Source organism: Macrobrachium rosenbergii, chromosome 3 (genome assembly GCF_040412425.1).
Source record: "Macrobrachium rosenbergii isolate ZJJX-2024 chromosome 3, ASM4041242v1, whole genome shotgun sequence".
Classification (NCBI taxonomy): Eukaryota; Metazoa; Arthropoda; class Malacostraca; order Decapoda; family Palaemonidae; genus Macrobrachium; species Macrobrachium rosenbergii.
In genome coordinates this window covers 60,120,992-60,133,750 of record NC_089743.1, presented here as the reverse complement: position 1 = coordinate 60,133,750, position 12,759 = coordinate 60,120,992, and positions in this window count along the sequence as shown.

Genomic DNA, 12,759 nt, shown 5'->3' with positions numbered 1-12,759 from the left:
CTTCCACAACCCACGGTCATCCTCCGTTAACCCCAACCTGGGTCTAACCACCCTCTCAAAATTTAACACATATTTCGAAGGAGACATACCCAAGCTCTTATGCAACGTGGAGTTATACACCCACACTGCACGTCCAACATGTACATCCCAATCATCATCACATTTACTCATCATTCGCAAAATCTCCATCATCGTTCTCACAGTTCTCTCAGCCAAACCATTCGCACTCGGCATATACGGAGTGGCATACACATGCACAATACCCCACTGCCTCAACATTTCCTCAAACTGCCACCCCACAAACTCAGGCCCATTGTCACTCAACATTCTCATAGGCCTACATACACACATCGGCAATATTACTTGCCCTATCATTCGCGCAACAGTTTCACTCTTCTTATCCTTGATGGGGACCGCATATACAAACTTACTCATGTGATCCACCATCACAATCATTCCCACATGCCCTCTTGCAGTCCAGTATACTGTACTCTATATTCACATATCATATTATATAGACATCAACGTAATGAATATGCATCTTTTCATGGATCTTTTAAAATGTTATGCCTTAATTCACCATCCAATAACATTGTATATATTCTTATATTGCTTGTATTACAAATTGCGATCACAGAGATCAATGTTTTGGTTTGTTTGGAAATCGATTACGCAGTAAGTTATTTAGCCATATTTAACTCAGTTCAGAGCACTTTTCTTGCTTCTAGTTAGTGTAAATGAATCTCTAGCTACATGTACTTTATTTATGTAGGGCAAGGTTATTTTCGTTATACAGTGTTTTAAAGTGAAATATAACTAAAACTTCTTGTTATGGAATTATCTTAGCTATTTTTTTCCTTAACAGATGATGTGTTGGCTATTTGGGGAATCTTTGTTTTGTGTAAAAAATCATGATTTCTAATCGCTATTTCTGAGTCCAGCCCGTGTCAGCGGTGAAATTCCATTATTTGCACAAATTTCTAGAGTATAAAATGCTAGATATACCAAGAGAAAAGAGCTTTCAGCTGGGGTTACTTTAGATCGTCTTCTCAAGGGAAGGCGTGGGGTATAACAGAAGGGTGGTGAAGGATCACTACCACGAGTCTCACTGAAAGATATCTCCTGTTAAAACCCCGGGAGGCGGTGAGCCGTTACAGCCCCACACAGAGCATCGCCAGTTAGCGACACCATACCCTACAACATTCCATTTTTCTATGCGTGACTTGCTACCACTCTTTTTGTGCTTGTGCCTTTTATTGGATTATTCTTCAATTAATCTGTCATCGAAGCAACTACCATCTCAAGTTAGTACCATCTTATTGTGGGGTTTTGTTGATATTTTGGCTGTAATTGTCTCTCTGTTTTCACAATTATGAGAACTTTGTTATGGCCTTTGGCGTCCCCTGCCAACCATGTTGACGTGGCGGCCCATCAATCTTTTCTGTTGGTTGTCTGTGATATATGTTATTATCACCCCCTGGTTCTTCTCCTGGCGGGTTTCCTGCGTCAGGCCCCCCCTTTTTTGAGTCTTAATGATTCGATAGACCTTTCTGGTGGTCCATATTAAATTGATACCCCGTCTAGAGTTCCCAGGCTGGGTTCCTTGCTAAAATTACTTATTTTAGTCTACATTAAGAGCTATATATTTTATTTTCTTGGCAGATAGTGCTCTTTTTTGTTTTATTCATTGTTACCTCCTTGAGGTAGCGGCAGCCTCAGATCTATTTGCTTCCCCGGTAGGCTCGCACCTACGCATAAGCATTTTGTTCATTCTATGTTTTGTGTGTGATGGTTTATTATGAGTATGGTCTTCCTTGCCTATTACATTAGGCTCGTGTGCTCCTTCCTCTGCCCTTTAGGTTGGGGCGTGGAGGATCCATCGGAGTTGAGGGGTTTGGTTGCCTGTTTCCTCACGTAATTAGTTCTTTGGGGTGGCAGAGTGAGCCTTAGTTCTCTTCCTTCCTTGAGAGATAGAGTTCACGTGGGTGTGCCTCCTCTAGGCTAGTTGCCTTTTGCCCCCTCTTTTAGGTCAGTTGGCTCTCGAAACACAAAATTTCTCTCCTGTTTACCTTCCTCCTCCTTCCGCACTCCTTCCGTTAACCTAGGCTGAAGCAGTTCGGTATTTGTGAAGCTTCGCCCTAGTCAGGAGTTGAGCATTGAGGCTTCAGTGCATCCCTCCCCTAGTAGTGACCACCCTCCCTAAGTTTCATTATTCTTGGAGGCGGTGTGTGTGCAGTTAATGGTGAATCATTTTCCCTTGTCTCTGTTTCCTCTCATAGCCTACCACTCTTCCTACCACACTCCCCTTCCCCCTCCTTTGGCTTTGCTCTTTCGTGCGGGTGGCTAGATGGCGTTTTCTCGAGTTGAGGACTCCCCTGGTAGAGGATTCGCTCCCCTCCCAGGCAGTCCCAAAGCATCGCTGTGTTTGTGTTGAGTAGTTAGTTTACTCGCTCTAGCTCGAACAGGTTCGAACACTCTCTCCCACACTTTATTCCTCTCCGTCGGGTTTCTTGGTTGGGTTGTTCACACTTGCTCCGGCTTATGTTATGTACTTGGCCTATCATGACGAGCATCTCACCCACCTTGTTTCACTGGCGGGGAAGTCCGAGAGAAGGGGAATATATGAAAAAGGCGGATCCCTCCGGTCTCCGGAGTGGTTTGCTCCTTTTTACCATCACTTGTTTATTCTATTAATTAATTATATATATATATATATATATATGTATTTTATCTAACGAGGTGGGCTTCTCCTCGTCTCTACGACCACAATATGCCTATTGGAGTCGATTTTCACCGGGGTTCCGCCGTTGTTTTTACTGGCAGCCCTTGCGGTGAGTTCCTGTTGTCTCATACCTTTCATTCCGCCGGAGTATTCCGGGGTCTGGAAGTAATTTACCTTCCACTCTGTTTAATTTGGAGCTTGTTGGCCTAGTTTTTAACGAGGGGTTTCCTATCCACCGGAGCATTCCGGTTGTAAGCTGAAATTCCCGGCCTTGCCGGCTTTAGATTACTTAGAGTGGTAGAGTTATAACACTTTTACACTTACAGACTGTTAGCTGTGAGGAGCGGGTGCACACTTCGTACAGCAACCTTATGGACACGTGGTGTGCGGACCGCAGCTGGTTGTGCGGTCCAGTTGGGCGACCTGGTAGTCTGGCACCCCAATGGCTGTGAGGTTTGCTTCGCCTTGTGTGCGAGTGTCCAGGACGAGTCGGTAAGTTATAGTTTTCTTCCATATTACGTTCCTCATATCGAAATAGTGTTTATGTGGTTCTTGAACCGTTCTTTCGTTCTACTCTAATTGTCGGTTCACCTTACAGGCTGAACCCAGGTCACTCCAAGAAGTCTTCCTTGGAATCTCTCGCTTGGGTGGCTGGAGTTCGGGAGGAGCGTTCCGATGGAAGCCCTATGTCACCGGCTAAGTTGAGGACCTGCTCTGCGAAGCAGCACGGGTGGCGGCGCAGTGCCAGAGAACTTGCCACCCCCATCATCAGCAGATCCGGATGCGACCAGCCACCCCAAGTGGACATCCTTCTGTGGAGGTTTCGGAGGCGTGCTTGTGGGCACTTGGACCTGGAACCCGCAGATACTGAACAGGACCAGGTGGTAAGTAGCGAGTAAGTGAGGTTGGAAGTGGGCCACGACTCCCAGCTTCCTCAGTGTCTTCCTTTGCAGGTTTTGTGAGTATTCCTCCTTGGGTGATAGAGGCTCATCAGCTATCCCCAAGTTGAAGTTGAGAGCTTCATGGAAGGCGGGCTTTAAGTCCTCGTCTTCCAGGAAAGCCTGCCTTTCCCCGTCCGAAGCTAAGGTCTCAACACCGGTAGCCTCCGGGAGCAAGTCGGTTCCTCCGGCAAAGGCGCGGTAAAGACATCAAAACCAAGCCCTCCCCTCGCCAGCCTGCAACGCGATCGCGAGAGACTTCGCTAGCAGCTTTTGAACGGTTCTCCAAGCGGAGGTTGAGTCCCAAGTTTACTCAAATATCGGAGAAATTGACCAGTCATGACAACATGCTGGCGGATAGCTGCCTTCGAGCGGGGCAGAACCCCAGTATGCCCAAATTTCAGATCGTGGTCCTCTCCCTTTGGCGTCAAGGAACCCTTGGCGTTTAAGCCTCGGGCTATTCAACATGAGGAGCTATGCGGTGGAAGGTCTTGCGCAGCGTTGGAAGAACGAGTTCTTTCCGCCGATCTCTGCCCCTACCCGGAAGCGTTAGGCTGACGGAGGAAACACAGATGCGTTCGAACAGGTTCCTAGGAGACCCAGTGATCTTCCTAGAGACCAGGCTCAATCGGCTCTCCTGCGCACTCTGCGGAGTGGCTTGAGGCCGATAGCACCAGTGGCGCCTTTCAGGGCAATTTTACTATATTTCTCCCTGGGTGACAGTTTGCGTCCCTGCTTAAACAAAGTCGCTCTGGCTACGGCCCGAGCGTGCTTTGATGGCAACCCATTACCACAATTAAAGGAAACAGACTCCACATCCCTGGTATTCCCAGGGGGCGATGAGTTTTGGATTGACGCGCCGTCCACCTTTACTGTTAGGCTGGGTAGCTTTTTCTTGCTTCAACACAATTTGCTTGAGCAGCTTCCTAAGCTACCGGAAGCCTTGCTGAAGAGGCGAATTTGAGCCCGGACTAAAGCTAGCGATCTTTGAACTCCGTCTGCCTCACTGAAAGCCACTGCCGTCTCCTGTCTGGGCCGAGCCTTTCTTTCAGGTCTTGGCTGTCCTGCTGGCTGGTTCCAGTCGACCTGTTTGACTTTATCATGTCCAGGCTTGAATCACAGGAAATTTATTTCTTCAGTGCCACCATCCGTCTGAGCTAACAAGCTCATGAAGAGCTTGGTCTGGGACAACTCTTCCCTGAAGAAGGAGTTCACGAATGTTCTTAGGGGAGGCTACAGGGCCAGCAGAGTCTGCGCTCTCACTGGGCATTTCTGCCTGGCGTGAACCACAGTCTGGCGGCCCCAGGCGAGAGAACAGCGTTCAGGAAGCCTGGGAACCCCATCATCAGGCCATTGTCCATGCCGTCCCAGGTCACCGGCAGTGGCACAGCTTCAAAAGGCCCATCACAACAGCCTGTGTAGTTCAACCCAGCCCATTCCCACTGCCGTGCCCTCGTGTGTTGCTTCGCAGCATACGATGCAGCCTATGAGACGTGGATTCTTTCCGCGGCCTTAATAGGAGGCGCAAGGGAGAGTAGGGCTCCTTACAGAGGAAAGTCTAACACCACTCCAGAGTAAGCCTGGACGTGGTAGAGGGAACAAACCCAGCTCCCTCCACTGAGAACAAACAGGTAGGTGGTCGCCTGTATTGGTTCAGGGACAATGGACCTTCAGCCCTTCCAGGCACACAGCATTGTGTCCCAAGGATGAGGATGAGTGGATCAAGAACCCTCCTCCTCCTAACCAGATTTTACCAGCCACCCATCAATCCTACAGGATTACGTGACAAGTGCTCAACAAACAAGCAATAAGAAAGTAAGGCACCTAAAGTTTCAAGGCAGGTTATTCACTGTTCCCAAAAAACTCGATCAGCAAAGAGTAATCCTGGATCTGTATTAGTCTAAATCTCTACGCATCATTCGCATGCTTACTGCTCAGGTACGGACTCTGCCGCTTCCAGCGTGGAGCGTCACCACTGCGTAGTCTTTCAGGCGAAACACTATCACATCCCACGATTTGCGTGGGCCCCTATCTCCGTTCCTGGGTTTCAGACTCGAGAATCAAGCCTACTCCTTCAGGGTCATGCCTTTAGGTCTAAACATTGCACCCAGGATATTTACCAAGCTGGCGGTGCGGTAGTTCAACAACTCCGGTCCGAGGATATCCCCCCAGCAGTACCTGGGCGATTGAATGTTTGGGCTCCAACAGTTCTAGATAATAGGAAGGCCGTGGTCATCAACTTCCTGGAGTCATTAGGTTTTCAGCTGAACAGAGAAGTCGCGAAAGCTCCGGTCGGTTTCAGTGGCTGGGTCTCCAGTGGGATCTGTCCTCTCACCGCGTTATCTCCCGCCTCCCAGCGGAAGGAGATAGCATCACTTACAGGAAATTTCTGAAAAAAACCAATCAGCATCACTTGGACAGAAAGATCCTTGGAGTCTTCTTCAATTGCCCCTCAGTGACGGACCTGTCTTAAAAGCAAAATTAAAAAGACATAAACAGAGTGTGGCGGAGTCGAGCCAATGTCAAGCTCAGAGACAAGTCTCCTCTATTTCCTCGAATCTTAAAAAGGTGAGACTGCTGCCTTGGTCCACAGTCAGTGGCCTGTCCAAGACAGTTCCTTCCAGTTTCCCCCTCCGGCACTAGTTGTTCACGCGGGTGCTTCTCTAAGCGGCTGGGAGGATGTCATGAAACAAAAAGTACAAGGCGTGGTCACCTGCTTCCTTACGTTCCATATAAACACCTGAAACTGGCGGTTTCTAACTCTAAAGAAAATCCATTTAAGCCAGTTCATATCAGGCTGGTATTGGACGGCGCGGTGGTAGTTCATTTGCATCCAGCAGAGGCGGCTCCGTCAGGTCCGAGTGAACCGGGTGATGATTGCTATTTTCTCCCTGGCCGAACAAGCACAGCTGGCATCTGTCGGCACCCACCTAGCGAGTGCGGGCGTGATGGCAGATTCCTGTCCAGGGCTACTCCGTTGGAGACGGAGTGGTCCCTGGACGGAGAATCCTTCAATTGGATTTGTCGCCAGGTTCCGGGTCTCCAAGTGGATCTGTTCGCGACGGAGAGCAACTTCAAGCTTCCCTGTTATGTGGCTCCGAACCTGGACCCCCAGGCGTACGCCACGGACGCAATGACGATAGTGGAACAATTGGGAGAAGATTTATCTGTTTCCCCAATAAACTTGCTGCTGAAAGTATTACACAAACTCAGGACATTCAAAGGTCAACCAGCCTGGTAGCCCCTATTGGCCGAAGAGCAGTTAGTTCCCCTCTTCTTCCAGGAACTGGGATTCCCAGTCTTGATTCCCAAGCCCAAACGACCCAGACAGTACAAACCAAGACTGTGTCAGCTTCCTCAAAATTCAGAATGCCTAGTTTTATGGACTATAAAGTTCGCAGCCCAAAAGGGAGCAAACATTGACCCCGTTAACACTCTGTTTTTAGAATCAGACAAAAGAGATTCTACTCTTAGACAGTATGACTCAGCAGTCAAAAAATTGGCCTCCTTTCTGAAAGCATCTGAAGCCCAAGTCATGGCATTAATCCTAGCAGTTACCTTCTTTAGATCATTGTTTGAAAGGCCTTGCCCGGCCACTATTACCACAGCCAAGTCAGCCCTGAAGAAGGTATTCTTATATGGTTTAAATTGACCTTACAGATTCTATTTTTCATCTATCCCCAGGCATGCGCTAGTCTGAGACCCGTATCACGCCCACAATCTGTTCGTGGTTCTCAATGATGTTCTTAAGTTAGCATCGAGATTGACAGCTTTCAATGCTCTGTTTGGATCTGTTAAGGAGGCTTTATTTCACAGTTGTAAGCAGCCAGGTGCCAGAATCTCAGAGCTGTCGGCTCGCTAGAGTGATGATTTTGTTAACTTCACTCCCGTCGGAGAAGTCCTCCTTTCCCTGACCTAGATTTTTAGCTAAAAATGAAGGCCAAGACAATTGGTCCCCCTTGGAAGGTGGTGCCTTCACAAGACCAGTCTTTATGTCAGTTTATACCTAAAGTCTTACCTTTTAAAGAACTCCACAGTGTAAGTCAGGTCCTCTTTTTATCAGGAGAAGAATTGGTACTCTGTCGATAAATGCAATAAGGCAACAAATTTTGTATTTTATTAAACAAACATGAATTCAGTTCTAGGTTCATGATATTGACAGTTGCTACTTCTATTAATTACTTTCATAATATGGATTTTACAGAACTCATCTAAATACGGGTTGAAATCACCTCTAGTGTTTTAGCAGCCACTATTTAAAAACACTCAGAAGCCCTGAAGTTTTCTACAATAGCTGTAGGAAGTGTCATCTCCCACACCTTAATTAGTCATCTTCCTTTGTCCTCCCTAACCCCCAGCCCCGCCTGCCTCATTTTACTTCTCTGCTTGTCCTCCTGGTTGATCATGCACTCACTGCCTTGCTCCTCATGTTGATATTATGTTGTCTCTGTTAGTGGAAACTGTAATTTGACATGTTATGATTGTTTTTCCTTTGGGGGTACTGGGTGGTTTTTATTTGCTCCATGTACCCCATATATATATATATATATATATATATATATATATATATATATATATGTATATATATATATATATATATATATATATATATATATATATATATATATATATATAACAATAATAATATATATATGTATATATATATATATATATATGTATGTAGTCTTCCCATGTTGTGTCTCTTGCGTGTGTAGCTATGAGTTGTGTATACTCTTTAGTCTAGATAATTTTCAATTATCATTATACCCTTGTAGTCTTAAGTATTTTGGGTTTCCACACATATGAGACACTCACATATTCGTAATGTTAAAAGCTTTTTGCCTTTTTCAGTATAGTATTCCAATTTCCCACATGTGAGATACCTGATTAATATATTTCATGCTTGTGTTTTTTCTTTAGATTACCTTGTTTCCTCGTAGTTGCTTGGCCTTGGCATGATTCTCTATCACTATTTCACCCATTTGACAGGGCTGGACTCAAGGATTTTGACAAAGGAAAAATCTATTTCTGAAGGCCCGTCCTGACCACTAAGCCTTTGCCTGTTGTTTCCCCCTACTTGCATACTGCCAAGCCTGGGGGTAGTGCTGCTAACCTGGAATAAGATTCTATGGCCGAGTCTTCATCATCAGTGTTCATAAACAACACTAACCTTCATTTTGGGGATATAGAGAGCCGAAATTGAAACGTTGCAAAATTTGACATTTTTCCATACGCGGACCTGCAGAATTTGGACAGAATTTCTGGTGAAATTTAATTTCCTCAAATTTCTTTTTATTTCACTCTATGGCCGAGTCTTCATCATCAGCATTCATAAACAACACTAACCTTCATTTTGGGGATATAGAGAAGCCGAAATTGAAACGTTGCAAAATTTGACATTTTTTCCATACGCGGACCTGCAGAATTTGGACAGAATTTCTGGTGAAATTTAATTTCCTCAAATTTCTTTTTATTTCACTCTATGGCCGAGTCTTCATCATCAGTGTTCATAAACAACACTAACCTTCATTTTGGGGATATAGAGAGCCAAAATTGAAACGTTGCAAAATTTGACATTTTTTCCATACGCGGACCTGCAGAATTTGGACAGAATTTCTGGTGAAATTTAATTTCCTCAAATTTCTTTTTATTTCACTCTATGGCCGAGTCTTCATCATCAGTGTTCATAAACAACACTAACCTTCATTTTGGGGGTATAGAGAGCCGAAATTGAAACATTGCAAAATTTGACATTTTTTCCATACGCGGACCTGCAGAATTTTGACAGAATTTCTGGTGAAATTTAATTTCCTTAAATTTCTTTTTATTTCACTCTATGACCGAGTCTTCATCATCATCGTTCATAAACAACACTAACATTCATTTTGGGGATATAGAGAGCCGAAATTGAAACGTTGCAAGATTTGACATTTTTTTCCATACGCGGACCTGCAGAATTTGGACAGAATTTCTGGTGAAATTTAATTTCCTCAAATTTCTTTTTATTTCACTCTATGGGCGAGTCTTCATCATCAGTGTTCATAAACAACACTAACCTTCATTTTGGGATGTAGAAAGCCGAAATTGAAACTTTGCAAAATTTTACCTTTTTCCATACGCGGACCTGAAGAATTTAGACAGAATTTCTGGTGAAATTTAATTTCCTCAAATTTCTTTTTATTTCACTCTATGGCCGAGTCTTCATCATCAGTGTTCATAAACAACACTAACCTTCATTCTTGGGATATAGAGAGCCAAAATTGAAACGTTGCAAAATTTGACATTTTTTCCATACGCGGACCTGCAGAATTTGGACAGAATTTCTGGTGAAATTTAATTTCCTCAAAATTCTTTTTATTTCACCCGATGGCCGAGTCTTCATCATCAGTGTTCATAAACAACACTAGCCTTCATTTTGGGGATATAGAGAGCCGAAATTGAAACGTTGCAAAATTTGACATTTTTTCCATATGCGGACCTGCAGAATTTGGACAGAATTTCTGGTGAAATTTAATTTCCTCAAATTTCTTTTTATTTCACTCTATGGCTGAGTGTTCATCATCAGTGTTCATAAACAACACTAACCTTCATTTTGGGGGTATAGAGAGCCGAAATTGAAACGTTGCAAAATTTGACATTTTTTCCATACGCGGACCTGCAGAATTAGGACAGAATTTCTGGTGAAATTTAATTTCCTCAAATTTCTTTTTATTTCACTCTATGGCTGAGTCGTCTTCATCAGCGTTCATAAACAACACTAACCTTCATTTTGGGGATATAGAGAGCCGAAATTGAAACGTTGCAAAATTTGACATTTTTTCCACACGCGGACCTGCAGAATTTGGACAGAATTTCTGGTGAAATTTAATTTCCTCAAATTTTTTTTTTATTTCACTCTATGGAATTTCGAGTCTTCATCATCAGTGTTCATAAACAATCACTAACCTTCATTTTGGGGATATAGAGAGCCGAAATTGAAACATTGCAAAATTTGACCTTTTTTCCATAGGTGTACCTGCAGAATTTAGAGAGAATTTCTGTTGAAATTCAATTTCCTCAAATTTCTTTTTATTTCACTCTATGGCAGAGTCTTCATCATCAACGTTCATAAACAACACTAATCTTCATTTTGGGGATATAGAGAGCTGAAATTGAAGCGTAGCAAAATTTGATATTTTTTCCATATGCAGACCTGCAGATTTTGGACAGAATTTCTGGTGAAATTTAATTTCCTCCAATTTCTTTTTATTTCACTCTATGGTCGAGTCTTCATCATCAGTGTTCATAACCACCTCTAATCTTCATTTTGGGAACAAAAAGATCTGAAATTGAAACATTGGAAAATTTGACATTTTTTTCCATATGCGGAAATGCAGAATTTGTACAGAAATTCTGGTGAAATTCAATTTCCTCAAATTTCTTTTTATTTCACCGTATGGCCGAGTCTTCATCATTAACGTTCATAAACAACACTAATCTTCATTTTGGGGATATAGAGAGCTGAAATTGAAAAGTTGCAAAATTTGCCAATTTTTCCATTTGCGGACCAGTTCTCAGCACGAAAGCGTTTTCAGTGAAAAACTTGAATGATGAGCCATTTGACTTTATTCCAAAGACTGAAGAACATGGACCAGCCCCATGTACCAGAGCTCTTCCTCCCCCTTTATGGCATGTTGCTATCTACAAGGAGGGAGTAAAAAAATTAATAAAAGCCGCTGAATGCAGTGAGAGCAAGGTTGGTTCCATTCCCATTGCAAATTTAAAATGGTATGGAAAGAACCTTCTAATAAAAGCTGGTAATGAGGCTCAAACAGTTCTGCTATCTAACTTTAAACCTCCTGAAAGTGGAAATATTGAATGTATTTCATCTCACAGATTCTTTAACACACTGAAAGGGGTAGTTTACTCAAAAGACTTGCATGTTTTTAAAGAGGAGATTCTCCATCGATGTCCTCCTTGTGTATCTTATGTAAAAAAAAAACTGGGTGGGGATGCAGCTATCCTTTTAACCTTCTCCTCCAATTACCTACCTGATACCATCATTGTTGGCCATGAGAGGATGTAGGTTAAAAAATATAAAAGAAACCCTAAACAGTGTCGCAAATGCTTTGATTATGGCCACATTCAAAACTCTTGCAATAACAATAAAAGATGGCCTGTGTGCTCTGCAGAGCACGATAATTTTGATGATTGAGAAGCAGCCCGATACTGTTTTCTTTGTAAGGATGATCACACTCCTAATTCTAGGGCTTGTCCCAGATATAAATTTAAACAAGAAGTGTTGGCAGTGGCTGATAACGAACATATCAGCATTAGTGAAGCAAAGCGCATGGTAATGGGGGCAAACAAAAGTGCCAACTCTACATATGCTTCTGTAATAAAACTTATGAAAACTTCCAGCAATGTAAGGCCACCAATAACTGCGTCTGATAGTAGATATCACAAATCTGCTATTTCTCGAACTATAAATAATAATGAAAATCTCCAAATTGGTCAGAAACTTTCGTCGGCAAGTGCTTTGGAGTCCAATACCAAAAATTGTACTTCCAAAAGCACAGAAGATTTATCTTCCAAAGTCGATCTAAATGCCACCTCTACGACAGCAGGATAACAATCTGCTCCTTATACCTTCCACCAGACCTTGCTTTTAACATTGGAGATATTCAGTCGTTAATTGACCAACTTCCAGCTCCTTTACTTCTCCTAGGTGATTTTAATGCCCACAACCCCCTTTGGGGAAGTCGGTTTTTAGATAGTAAAGGGAAATTAATCGAAGACCTTATTGACAGGAATGATGTTACTACCCTCTATAATAATGGGTCAGTGACTTTCCACAACATTCACGATAATCATTTCTCTGCACTGGACCTTAGTATTTCTTCAGCTTGTATCCACCTTGATTTTAATTGGTCTGTTAATGAAGATTTAAATGGAAGTGGTCACTACCCGATCCATTTGAAATATGCTCTGAATGCTCCATCTGAAGTTTTACCTAAGTGGAAGGTAGAGGATGCAGACTGGGATAAATTCAGTAAGGGTGTCAATCTAGATAGGGAGTTTGAGTCCTTTCGTTCTCATCTAGATGCCTATGATTACTTT